This window comes from Varroa destructor, unplaced genomic scaffold (assembly GCF_002443255.2).
Source record: "Varroa destructor unplaced genomic scaffold, Vdes_3.0 BEIS01000004.1, whole genome shotgun sequence".
In the NCBI taxonomy this organism is placed as follows: domain Eukaryota; kingdom Metazoa; phylum Arthropoda; class Arachnida; order Mesostigmata; family Varroidae; genus Varroa; species Varroa destructor.
In genome coordinates, this window is record NW_019211457.1 from 27,729,299 (window position 1) to 27,743,532 (window position 14,234).

At 40.9% G+C, this 14,234-nt stretch overlaps 1 protein-coding gene across 6 annotated transcripts in view; it reads right to left on the reverse strand.

Annotated features, from left to right (window-relative positions):
• The window catches only part of LOC111249102 (uncharacterized), a 37,113-nt gene that overhangs the window by 21,074 nt on the left and 1,805 nt on the right, over positions 1-14,234 (reverse strand). The window contains exon 2 of one of the 6 annotated variants that reach the window (XM_022802478.2): positions 13,633-13,688. The exons of 3 other annotated variants lie outside the window; for them this stretch is intronic. The gene's annotated coding sequence lies outside the window, so the exon portion shown is untranslated. Of the gene's footprint in view, positions 1-39; positions 600-3,248; positions 3,385-13,632; positions 13,689-14,234 lie in introns of those variants that run through there. 2 more of the 6 variants (XM_086988136.1, XM_086988137.1) reach the window with 2 other exon arrangements.

Below are 14,234 nucleotides of genomic sequence, written 5' to 3' on the forward strand. Positions count from 1 at the left end.
AGCAACTATTAGCGAATATTAGCTAATGAATGAACTTACCCTTCGCTGGGCATCCGCTAATTTTCAACTGTTTTGCTTTAGGAGTTTGCCAAAAACTATTCACGTTAGACCATCCTCTGCAAAGCCGACATAACCAAAACCATACGTCTGAATAAACTTGAAGGTTCACTCGAAGGCAACAAAGGTAAAATTATAGCTTGCACATTCTGTCCAAATCGATCTCTGTGAAAAGTCGCATTGTTCTTTTCATACGGCTCTTACGAACACAAACGTGGGTTTCTTCCATGATGCAATCGTTAGGCAAGAAAAACTATATTAAAAAGGATCCGTCGATCCCGAATCGATTCATAAAATTCTTATACAGCGCGAAACATTGGCTCAAAACGTCGGCTCTCAATGATAAAACGGCGTTCGTCTACTCGCTTCTAATGTAGCATTCTTACTACATTAACAGCTAGCAAAGTTTCGCACTTGATTCTGCCGCCGAGGAAAAAGGGGTTTGGTGGTGTCCCGCACCATCCTTGTATCGACCACACCTCAAAGATCTAAGCCTCAGTGCCTCAGTTGTCTTGCGGCTCCCTCGGCTCGTTCGGACAGATGATGGGACACATTGTGAAACATTCCGACAAACCGCCGCCGGTTCCAATCTTTCGCTTCAAAGTTACGCTTGCGTTTGGGAAAGGATGGCGACTGCTGTAGACAGGGACGCATACGTTCGAAAAAAAAAAAAAACTAATAAGAGAAATTTGCTGACACTAAACGTTATGTCTTGGATGGAAAGAAGAAGCCCAGTTTTTTTTTTATTGCATTGGGTAGCCTTGTGAAAAATAGCTATTTGGGCGTAAATAACATATCTGAAATATGTCTCAAATGCTTAATAACAGTGTGTTATCTGACTGGTGTAGTTTACACTTTTTATACGCCCGCCACTTTTAGACATAATGATTCACACTGTATTGGATATTTCGCAAGATTATCACGAGAATTCGTTAACGGTTGTTCACTATGCTAATCATTCTTGAAGTGTTGAGTTCCGACTGAGTAGCTAAGTGGAAATCGACATTTCAGTAGCTTTTTCCTACCAATCTAAAATTGCAATACTCAAAATCGTGAGAACGACCACGGCTGATAAGGATGGGCGGTGTGATTTCGCCTAACTTTGCAATGAACGGGTAAGGCGTTGAATGACAGGATCGGTAGACACATTTCACTATTTGGTGTTGCCACGTTACAAAGCCCCACCGTCCCTTCTTGTTACAACCGCTCAAATTTTCGATATCGTATTGGCAGTCCTTCATCTATCTGTATGTGAAAATCACCCGTAACATTTCGTCATTCAAATGTTCTCGAACGGGTAACAATATATTAAGTAGACTCTGTCCGGCATAAATACTGACTTCCACAAAATCAAATATCTCTTTCAATACAGATGTTCCTTTTACCATGCTCGGACATAACACGCCAAATTGTTTTATATGTATGTTATATAGGCAGCAACAAAACTAGGTTTGAACTATTCCACCTCCACCATGGATCGGCCCCTGAACAAGAGCTCGTAAATCTCTTGAAGTAACGACTCATCACATACATATCGTTGAAAAAAACACGCAATCGATACTTAGAACTTTACCACTGTTCGTTTACTGGTTTTCTGGATACCTGCTGGTTTATAGATGTCTTAGTTTATATCGCCAGAAGTCATCGTCGCATCCTTACCGCTAAGCCAACGCTCCCAGCAGCTACAGAACAAGTCTACAATGAATAAAAGCTTTTCGAGACGGTTATGCTATAGAATAGATAGCAGTAGAGTAAAACGAACGTCGGCTTGATAAACAACAAACATGTAGTTGCCTCGAAAGACACCTGCATATTGCATGCGTTGGCTTTTCTTTTAAACGCATCAATTTTTTTCGGTTATTAACATCAGCCGCATCGGAAACTCCCTGTCACCGATAAATTGACTGTCGTAAACGGATCTGCCAATGAAATTTGGGCCCTTCAGTTTGCCGGTAATGGCCTTTTCAGTCCCCAATATCCTGTCATCGCTCATTTGTCTGTACCCCGTCATCCGCTTTGCAATCAGTCCGAGTTCTTACTAGTCCAAATAATCAAAAACTCCCACTATTTGTTACCACCGCGTCATCTCTAAGCAGAGAACTATTCTGTGCTGATCCTCTTACCAGGCCCGCGAACGGAATAAACGCCGCCTAATAACATTTACTTTCTGTAACGTCTTCTTCGAGGCCCGTAAACTGACCCAAACGGAGTGGATGCTACTGACAACTTGTACCCAACATCTTTTTTCGTGCCGTTCATTCGTCACCCACTCGTGTCAACAAAAAGTAGGTGACCACAAATGTTATTCTTGTAGTTACCTATCGACGTGGCCAGGAAGCCTCTGACAGCCGACAAAAGGCGCCGAAATTATTCGTAATGTTCTATGGTGATAACTGTATGACTGTGGCGCGTCAATACTGATATTGGAGGTAACGCTTCAGGAGCCGTTTCTGGGCGGTCCATTTGGTGACTTGGGGCGCTCATTTGCTTATTTGACCGATTGGATAGCATCTTATATATCTGAGGATCATTTTGAGTACAAATGCAAGAGGCACGCGAGCAGACGAACACGCCTATCCCACAGCGACCCGCAGCGACATCGAGCCAGTTACCGCAATTCGACGATACACATACACGTAATTGCTATAGTCAATAACAAAATAAATCTAAGGATCACCAGATGTGTAACACGCACAAATTAGATGTGCCAAAGCTGATGCGCTTGCTACTAATACCAGTGTGGCAATCGTAGAATTCAATATCACACGATAATCAGGTGTTACCTTTTTACGCCTGAAAAACTGGACGCACAATTCAATATGGGCAGCTCCAGGAACCTCATTAATGAAGTCATGCTGTTGTATCAGTTCGCTCTGATCGCTTCGCAGTTGCACTCTATCTGTTATTCTATTGTCGCTTGCAGTTTGACAAAGTTAACTTTTATTAACGAATTTAAAAGCTGGCAAACAGATCTGAAATAATGATTATAAATGCAAACAGCTAGACAGCTGCGTTTACCTGGCCCTAACGTAAGTCGTAACCGAACGGTCACATCAAGAACAGGTATCTATCTACATATATATCCCATTTGCTCCTTGTGTATCGGATCTACCGAATCAACAATGTGTAGCACGACTGTTAGTGTGTGTCTGACAATAGAATTCATATCTGATTTTGATCTACTTGCTCACCGCTGGGCGAACGCCGACTTGATTTATATACGTCCGTCGATCGCAGGCCGGCTCGAACTGTCTGCGCTTTGCGACGCGATCAACAGGAATCCCATCGGATTATTGCGTCGGATCATAGAACCTCCCAATGAGCTGCCTGTGCAAAATGCAAGAGGCAAGCAAACGAAACGTGTTTAAGTGCACTCATCAACAGAACACATACGGCCAGATGATACGCGCAGAAAGCCAAGGCACAAACAATCCTTCGACTCCAGCTGGGAGTTCAAGTCACATCATGCAAGCTTTCTAGAACACTAGCCCCGTTTCTGACCACAGTCCATCTGCGCGATTCCCCCCGCACCCCTCTGACCTAATAGAATATAACGATTAAAAATACTGTGGTCGACTGCGATCGTTTCTCAATAAGCATACCACAAGAATGGCTCAGTCATAAATGGTAAGTTGTGTACGTCTATTCCAGCCACGGTCATCCGCACAAAGTAAATACAATACTACAACACATACAAACAGCGGACAATAAAAGCAGATCTTCAAAGAACAGAATGGGCCACGCCAAAGAGAAACGGATTAGCGCTATATTGCGATGATCGTTGTTAATTACTAACTATTAGTTGCCGGTTATATAGTCATTTTGTATTTGTCCGTGTCGGACAACAGCGATGACCAAATATATATATATATATATATATATATATATATATATGTATATATATAGAGCCTTAGTAGTTAATAGCTACGTAACTTTTCTTAGTAAACATTTCGTAATTATTAACTATAAGGCTCATATATATATATCAATTTTTCCTATACAATAAGAATGAACGTCTCACCTTATCATTATTTGATCTTTATTTAGTTCTACAATTTATGTTCATACATGTTTTATCAAGAACTAATGCTTTTTAGGAAAACTTAGCAGTACCGCATCTTCGTATAAAATAACAATGGCGAACGGACGATTTTTTTAACTATTGTGTGTGCTATTTCTTCACCGCGATTTCCGGAAGGCGTCTATCAAATCTGGGCTTCTCCCAAGCACTTTTGTCGTATATTTAGTACAACGAGCGATATTAACGAGTTGTACAGCGCAAGCAAGGACGCAACCAGGGCCGATGTTCAGCTGCGACCCTGTCCGACGTGCCTATATGTACGCACCTTTTTCAATCTGAGAAAAGTCGACGTTAAGATACTGACTGAAAAAAAGGCCATCCGTTCTTCTCGTTTTGCTGCGTGTCAAATCGCGATTTTTCATGCTTATCTCGCATTGCTGCTGTTGCTGATACGGCTGCTATCGTTGAGAATAATATGAACTAGCTAGGAATCTCGCTGCAGAGCGGCCATGCACGTATTCATCCCGCGTGCGCAAATGCCGATGTTGTATCGGCTATAGTAAAAACGCTTCTTGCTACTGCTAACTTTGACCGGCTTATTATGCTATGCAGATGGAAAGTAAGTGGCTCGGAATTTTTTTCAAAAACAACGCGCAAAACGTACAAGAAAAAATCAAGCAACAAATGACTGCTACGGACAAATGTGTACCTAACAGGTCGCTTGTTAACCAGGTCTATCGGACAATTTGGATCTTACTGATTCAGACCTTCAACCCTTAATGCGACCTCTCAAAGCGACAACTAACGACGCCTCCTTTCCCGACAATGAACCGCACGATCTCATCGGCCACTGTAACGTATTTGAAGTCAACGAAAGACACACATTTCAAATGGATTTTTGCGATATTATTTTGCTCATGGTCTTCAAGACGTTTCTGAGGATCGCACACATAACAGATACACCTCGGAAATCAAGAAAGATATTATGCTTCATTTTGCATGATTACTAGGCATGATTTTATATTATGAAGTCATGCATGAGTAGATCTGTTCCTGAGTAGTCTTTATTTTTACTAGATTTTCTAAATTAAGAAAAATTTCTAAAATAAAGAAGCGCGCCAAATTTGAACTATACCAGGTTGTTACCTGATATATTCCGTTAATAATGTCCAATATTCTCGAATAGCATTTGAATGGAACGGGTCCGTTTTTCGAATTTGACGATTCATGCGAATTCCATATTCTGCATACTGTGAACGAACCAGTAGTGCTACAAGATAGCTGAATAATTTTCACACCTCGCCGCAATATGTAGTAAAAAGCGTCGAGCAAGAAAAACGTATTTCTGCCCTACGTGATGTTAGTTCTGTGGCGTGTGATAAGAGAGTGTCTCATTGATTCCGCGATACGATTTTCGATCAAGACAACCATAATAGATTTATGGGTACGCCTAATACGGTCGCGTATCATACCAGTGGCCAAGCTACGTGACCTTGCCTATACGAATTTTCTTAAAATTCTACGAAAATAAAATGATGCTTTATGATATTCACCGGAAGCAAGAATCGTGCATATATTCCATATAGGTATTAGGCATGATTGATAACCGCAGCCTTACAACCGTATTTCGTAGAAAGCCTACGCGATCGACCTCAGAAACCAAAGCCATAACGCTGTTAAAAAAAACTTGGTCAGTATGAATGCTTTTCATTTGGTGAGTGTAAATTGCCTATACAATGTAGCTTGTAAATAGTATAGACTAAAGATAATAACATCAGTATTTTCATAGGCGATTTGCTTTCTTATAATAGTTCTATGATCGTCTATCATAACGATCAGTTTTTGCTATCTGATTGTACTGAAAAATGCTCTTTTGGTAATTCTAGACACTGAGAGAAAGATAGAGGTAGACATAATTTTAACTGCCCACTTTAATTTTGAATCAGGGCCCGCTTTCCGGCTCCAGCTTGCTGAACGTAACCTTAATAAGTAATGCGGAGTGCAGAGTTGTCAACTGCTTACACGAAGCGCCATTTCTTATTTTAGTATTTTATATTTTATAAATATTTTAGTAAACAAGGCAAAACGGGCAACGCAGAACCGATGTGTCTGCCTTATCGAATCCTTAATTAACCGTTTATTTCGCTCATATAATAAATATGCATCTGTTCAGCAGATTAATTGACCAAAAAAGGCATTTAATGCCTGCCCCTTCAGCTTTATTTCCGTTCGAATCTTCTCAATTAACGTATGAAAAATCAATACTGTTTCAGGAGATGTCAGTATTTGAGAAAATTAATAGCTTACCAGCCAGTCAGTAGGAGAAGGCCGTTGTCGTACGATGGGTTTAATATGTTACGACAGCAGTTTTCATACAAAGGGAGAGAACCTGCTAAAACCGTTCTAACGGCAAACTAGAACCGGCAGAACAGAACGTTTCAAACTATATTAGTTATATTTAATAAAACAAAATAACATGAAAGTATCCAAATCAGTACCATTCGTTCTTTTTGAAACGTTAACAAATTGAGGGGGGTAAGGGTCTATCGTTTAGCTATTTGGACGGAATCGGCGAAATCTACAAGTTTTTTAGAAGCGTACCGGATTCCAAGCTGAATTTAGTACGCTCGTTTGCAGTACTATCTACGATAACCTAAAAAGGCCTGCCAAATTCAACTCTCATAACAGAGGTAAACAGAAACTTGGCCCAAGCAGAAATTATTACATATGTACTTCAGTTTCTGATTTCCCCAAGGTATGTCAAAGTTGCTACTTAGAAGTTCAGACCACTAGATTTCAGAAGCACCTTGAAAAAACCACTTCCAAAATTTTAATACATACTGAATACCAGTCAATACAAGGTAGCTAAAATTTATATCCAGGTTACTGTTTTAATGGTCCTTGCTTCTCGTTGGCCTATTTGACTTCACAAACTAATAACAAACTGGCATTAAAACGTTGCTATCAACACCGTTTGTCTGGCCAAATGCACGTGATCGACGCCAAATTTTGAGTATCTGTAAATTCGTATAAGATCTTTCGAAGTGTAAATTTTAGTAAGCAGTTAAACATTCTAGGATAATAAGTTATTTTTATAATGAACGAATCTATAAACGATTAAAAGAATCTTTGATACTGGATTTTTTTTCAATATTAAAAAATATGCCAAGCAACGTAAACAATGTGGATCCTTTACATCACAAGCTCTGTTCACGGCGGCGATTTAGCATCGCCTGATATCAGATTCACGACATTTTAGCCCTATCTTTCGGCACAGCAGAGGTGAACCGCATCTAGTGCGATATGCTGTGTTTGAAAATGCCAGTTTTTAACACCTAAATGCTACAACATATCGTCTACGCTCGCAATCGTGCTTCTGACATTTTGCGTGGCCGCAACAGTTAATACTCATGGTCACCCTGTGCAGACTTATACGAAACACCCTAGATTAAGCAACAGTCAACCAAGATAGAATCAATAAAGCCGATTAGATGTACACAGCGAACGTGCCAATAGATGACACGTAACAACGACGGCAAATATACCGTGGTCAGTTTTTACGTCGAGGACCCACACTGTATGAACTATGTCGTCTCGAGGAGCTTTGCACGGCTTCCAGTGGTACACATCTGACATGGTGCTCGTAATGCATAGCTTAAAAATATCGTCCAGTTAAATCCTACGTCCTACGTATAGTCGCCTCAACGGGCTGACAAAGGTTCGCTACCAGATTGAAAGCGTTTTGGAACATGTAACTTTTAGTTTTGCCTGTCTGTCTATCCGTTTATATTATATTGCGCTATTCTCTGACTTTAGTAGTTACACAGCAGCAACTCGTGACTTCTAAATGTTCGCCGAAATTCTGCTTAAATATAAACAGAGCCCTTATTGCTTAATCCAAAAAGACAAATCGCGCACCATTGTTTATATGACCATTTGAATGGATTGTTTACCTTGATTCGTTTGTGAAAAACGTTGCTTCCATCGAACTATGCAGTTAATAAAAAATCGTTTAACTGACAGCGTCGCTGAAACTCAAGATGTTAATCATCGAAAGCATGAAGGAAACTAGTCCATGGTTTAGGTAACATTTAAAAGTTGCATTTTAGAGAACGTACAAAGAATCGTTCACCCATTAATTAACGGCATAAATATAAACAAACAGCCATGCTGCCTAATGCCCCGCTAATCAGTTAACTGCAGGTCTTTCAACAACTCTCTTTTCTTATAAGAATAATATATGTTTATCCTTACAAGAATCGTTATATATATACAGAATATCGTTACGTACTCGTACTTTAATAAAAACGTTTATAAATGTCAACCACAGTCAGCCCCGCATGAAGATCGATCTAGCAAAAAATTATAGGCTTGCCTATTCAAATCGTTGACGACGGAGTCTACAACTATTTACCATTCAGTTATAAGCTTGACTGATTAATTTCTTTGTCGTCTTCTGTTTTTTTATAGAGAAATGTCGTCAACTATTCCTAATATTTGATGCTATAACGAGCCGAAATGAGCATATACCTGCCTTGAACTGGATTCGTCGTAACAACGAATTTTTAACCGCGACAGCAATAAGTCTGCAGCGCACTTGCCACTAAAAACGACATACCCAGGGAAATGTTGATACAGTCAGATGGCGCTACACCTCAATTCACCATAACGTTTTCGAAATCAATAATTGGCTAACGCGAACCATCACTTCATCCGCCTTTAATAACGAACGATTTAAACTGTTACATTGAGTAGATGTGCAGCGTCGGGTAAATGGTAAAGCCTTTGGTGCCTCAGCTCGTTTCGAAGGTTGTGTTTCCTATTTGTGCAAAAAATAGCACGAAGGTAAATTGGCCAGACAGCATCGGTCGGCCCTCACCGTAAATTTCTACATAGAAGAACATTTCTCCCCAGCTCGTCCGTTCGCCCGTCCATCTTAAACCATGCTATATTTCCCTGTAGGTTCGTCTATGCTCCGGGGATCCGTCCAAATGCTCATTCGTCAGAACGCGCAGTGACCGTGCGTCCATCTCGCTGTTGCTGCCTTCGACGGTGTTTATTGGTTACTCGCGGCTAATGGCAGGGCCTCGCGTTGTTACGATTCCCGCTGCTGAACTTTAGATTTTCACAGGCTGAGGCAGGCGCTCTTCTCCTGCTGGAACCGCCCGGTCGCTACCGTTCACTGAGCGGCAACAATCACTGCATTCGACAACTGGCGCGTAACTGCAACGCTAATATGCAAGAGCGCACCGGCAAAGCACATTTCGACGTGGCTATAACGAGGCAAAATGCAGAGACAGACGACAACGCTTGCTTATCACCATGTCTTGCATGTTTTGCTGTACACTAAGTGTGGAGCACGGTTTATGGCCTGCCCGGCTTCGGCTAGAGCTACGACAAGTCAATATGTACCTCAACTCAGCAAACAATTACAACGGTCAGTCAACACCAGGGCGATGCCTAGCGACGGCCAACCAAACGAAAAGCCGCTCTTAGCGTTGCTTAGCAGAATCCCAAATACCGAGCGCCCTGCCAACGAACTGAGGTGGCGGCAACAACAGGAGCTATGGGTAATACTAGATAGCAATGAGTAGCCGTAGCTGTCTTCTGGAATGGTTTGGGAGGGTCACGTGATAATCGGGACGTGACTGTGATGGTTCGTTGATGAAGACCAACTGTAGACAGTTCGTGGACAGCCTCAATGGTGGTGGGAAAAGATTCAAATGCTGGCTGAAACTTTGGTATTGGCAACGGTAGCATTGGTGGCAAATATCAAAATTCTTGGCGACATACACTTCTTTTTTACAATTGCTTATCTCTATCTATGAAGTTCAATGAAGTTTGGCCACGTTGAGAAACGTCATGCGAAATAAGCTTGTCAGCGAGGTTGGTTTACCATTGGCTTTAAATAGGCATTACAACGCGTAATACTGCATTGAGCACTGGCGGATCGACGAGAAAGAATTAACAGAATTTATTTTTGCAGTTCCTGTAACAGAACGAGACGGCGTCAAAACATGATTCGGAAAGAAGTTAAGTCGTAAGCTTGACTAAACTGAGCTCGACGGACAAATGGACGAACGGGAAAACAGCAGTTCGAAAGAGCAGGATGCCTTAACATGATCACTTAACGATTGTTAAACGGTACGAGATGTGTAGCAGGGACGCATTACAAAAGCTCGGTATCGCTTTAAATAAAATAAAAATAAATGATTAATGACGTCCCACTCTTGTCACGGCTGCTGCTTTCAGACGTCACTGCACTAAGTCCCGTGACGATACCAGGAACGTCCAAGTCCGTCTTGACTCCCGTCGACTAGCAAGTGCTGTCTTTCTCAACCCATGTGATTATACAAGTTCTTGCACAGACCGGAGCTGTTCCTGACTGAACAATTTGCCAGCCTGTCAAAAACTGCCATGAGTAACAATTGCTTTGCGCGTAGTGAATGGCTTCCCGTCATTGATGTCCTGGTGACTCATCATTTGTCGGATGATCGCAAAGCGCAGCTTTGTAAATCGATTTTAGGGCACAGACGTGCGTGGTTACCATGCCACAAAATCAACAGCGCAACGATCAATTTTGTATTTGCTGCAGAAATCAGAAACATCTACAATGAGACAACAACAGCAGTGGCAACAACGTAGCTCTGGTTGGGTAACATAGATGTGAAAAGCCATTCAGGTGGCGGCTATATTATCGCCAGTGGCACTATCTCACACATTTCAACCGTAAGAAACAATAGGAGTGCCGTCTGCTAACGGGCTGCTGTGCGCATTGGCTTCACTTCTCGCCACAGCGCGTTGCTGTGCATGAGAAGCCAGCGTCTCTTGAAGTATGTGAAGTTCTCCCAGACCGGGTGGAAAGCCTCAACTGCTCTCTGGTTAAGTTGAGTAAGCGGCTTCAGCAGCAGCAACAGCAACAGCAGTGATACCCCTGACACCAACCACAACAGTGGTATGGCCACCATAAAAAGCATCCAGCCAAAAAGACCCGTGTTAGTTTACTATAGTATCAATACTTTTAATGGCGGCTGACGATGGTGAAGCTTCCATTTCACAGAGCTTTACCATTCGTTCCTCGATACTCACTCGTCAGTGAGTGTCATGGCAGGTCTTCGTTTGACTAGGCTTTATAATTTTTGGCTTTTCACCCCCTGACTTCGTTTGTACTGAAGCAGCCTGCCATAGGTGGGCCAAACAGCTCACTTTAACCGGCGACTAGTCAATAGGCGCGTCAAAGATCGTGTTGCTGGTATTCCAACAGCCAAAGGTGAAGATACCTCGGAAACTGTTACTCCCTTGGCCGACATCGTCAGCATGGTCGTAACGGATCTGGCTTAAACACCGCACAAGCGAACCATATCACTAACCACAAACTTAGCTTCAGCTTAACCTTGTAGCAGTCGGTGGTAGTAGAGCCATCAAGTAAAGTATTACCCCTGGGCGACAGAGTCGGGGGCAGAAAATAAAAGGACTTCAACGGTTTGCGTTAATTTAACACAGAGGCCGTAGAAAAACTAAAATCAGCTGTAGCAAAGTTGATCGCCAGGGAGAAACTGTTTATCCTCTTACCTATATTAAGAGCAATTCATTTTACTGATTGAATTGTTCTTATGTAACTGTCGGCGTTGAACGGAAGATCAGCTCCTACATATATAATAGGTTGTTTTTTCTATCTAGATATCTATCACTGTTATCCTTAAGTTGCTGAAATTCGATTGGATACTAAAATTAGAATGAGCTTGTATATAAAAGCAACGGGATCGGGGCAAAGTAACTCTTTGTATTGGTCACTTACCATGGGCTTAATCTATAGAACACTACTCGACGTTTGACAGTATGAACTGACTTTCTTTTTTCCAATATAATTAACTAAAACTTGTACGCTCATGTTAGTCAAAATGAATATGAACACAGAAAGCTATCTAATTATTTAGTCAAAATGAATATGAACACAGAAAGCTATCTAATTATTCAAAACTCGACCGATTGTTGATGAAAATTTACTCACCGTTGTTTAGTAAATCTACATTAATATTAAAATATGGTCAGTTTACTAAGGGTACACAGATAAGTTAGATTCCACCGCGAAACAAACTTAGGATTGTAATTAACAGTTCATTTACCGTTCGCGCTTACTACACTACACTAGTATGACAGACTATCTGAATCCTTTGATGATAGCTCAGGAGTAACATGGCTGCTTATTAGTTTGCTTGGTTGGATATGACATTTCCCATTGTCAAAAATATGCAGGAATGCATTGCTCCTAGACGGACATACCGGTGGCATTGCAAGGTTCAGATCTTGTAGACGGAACAGATGAAAAACTCGACCGAATTTCGTTAGTCATTAACGTGTGGCGGTATCTATATAGATTCGTCAAAGCAAAAAAAAACGTTCCATTACGCCTAACTCTGCCAAAAAATGTAAGAACGTTTTTCAACTCCTATGCTATTTTGCGTTTATTATATAAATAATGTCTCTGCGTCGAGATAATTGCGGAGGGGAGTTCTACTGCTTTATCTGTTTCAAGCAACGGCAAGACCAACACAAGTTGGATGTGGCAAATGGCGTAAATCAATTAGCCAGTTCCTAGGATATAACTTCCGAATACAAATAGGATGGATGCGTGAAAATGATAACTCGCCAGGACGTAAATCACTAGCATGATAGACATATTCAAACAGATGACTGCAGTTTTCCCATGATTATTTTAATTGACCCGAAAACCACAGGTAGGGCTATACTCGATAAGTTGTGATGAGATATGAATACGAGTAAATGGATAATACTCGTCTGCATCATAGCAAATCGAATATGACTAGGTTCGGATTTCTCATGCACTAATAGTAAGATAGGATCGTCAATAGGTTTGTGCTACCCGATAAAAACTAATCTTTTTTTTTGTTTTGACTCTTATATAGTTACCGTACGTCGGTAAATAATGTCAGAAACAACAGAAATGAAGGCTTTTAGCGTCTGCCGCTTTTTGATATCAGCGTCTTTATCTTTTACATGCTACTTCCGCTCCTGTAAACGGGAAACCTTTTACAAAATAGATATAGGAAGCTTAGCAGTGGGCCCAAGGCCTTTAAAAGATCTATAGTGGAGAAAATAGTATAGTAAAAAGATGTCATTCAGAAGTATTGATAGGTTCCTCGTAGGTTTTATGACCCAGGTGCACGATTAAATTGTTCTGAGGCTGAAATGACCCACAATGCCATTGCTCATTTGATTATAAACATTACCACAATGTCTATAAATATTACATGAATAGATATTACACTAGGATATATAACGCTACGAATATGCGCTATATCAGATTGATAATGCAGTGTTCTATAGAGCGGAGATAAGGCAATGAGGTTACGATTGTGGTCTAGTAACTATTATTTTTCTCCGTGGTCATTTTGGGTTTATCTACTCTTCTCATGATAAAGAATATTTGATGAGCTTTTGTAGATCGCAAGGTCAACACTAGAAAATCGACACGACGCAAGTAATAGTAAACGTGGTAGCGACAGAGGAAATAAGCTCTTATCAGCACGAACTTGTCAAACATCCGTGAACTTCGAAAGCTTCGTTCGTGGCTGAAATATCGGTTTCACTGAAAAAAAAAAACAATACAACACACAAGGTATAGCTGAATAAAGTACCTAGAAATTGTAGAATCTACGGTACATTCTTAGATTGGTACACAGTAATGTTTATAAATGAATTTCTATTTGCGTGTATAACTCTCGAGTTAGATGGCTAGAAAGGATCCGCATGCCTCGCGTGATCAGCCCAGGTTGGATTACTCTTCCGATACACTTTGTTCCAGACATGTTTTACTGCTTATCTCAGTTGCCAAAAAGCTTTTTCATTGTAAAATGAGTGAACATCATAGCAAAAAAGACATTAAAATATTTGAACTATAATTTTTGTTTTACTAGCAGAAACGTACTTTGTACTACGTATAAACGAAGAGATGCGAGAGGAATCAATGAAAATTGACTATTCCAGTTTTCGGTTGAATAGATCAATCGCCAGTTACAATTCGTATCAACAAGGCCTGAAGCGGAAAACTAAGTGAACAGCAAGTTAACGGTAAAAGTGTAATACGCTAATTGTAGCATGCGACTAGTGGCGAACTAATGCAACCTGTGTGTAT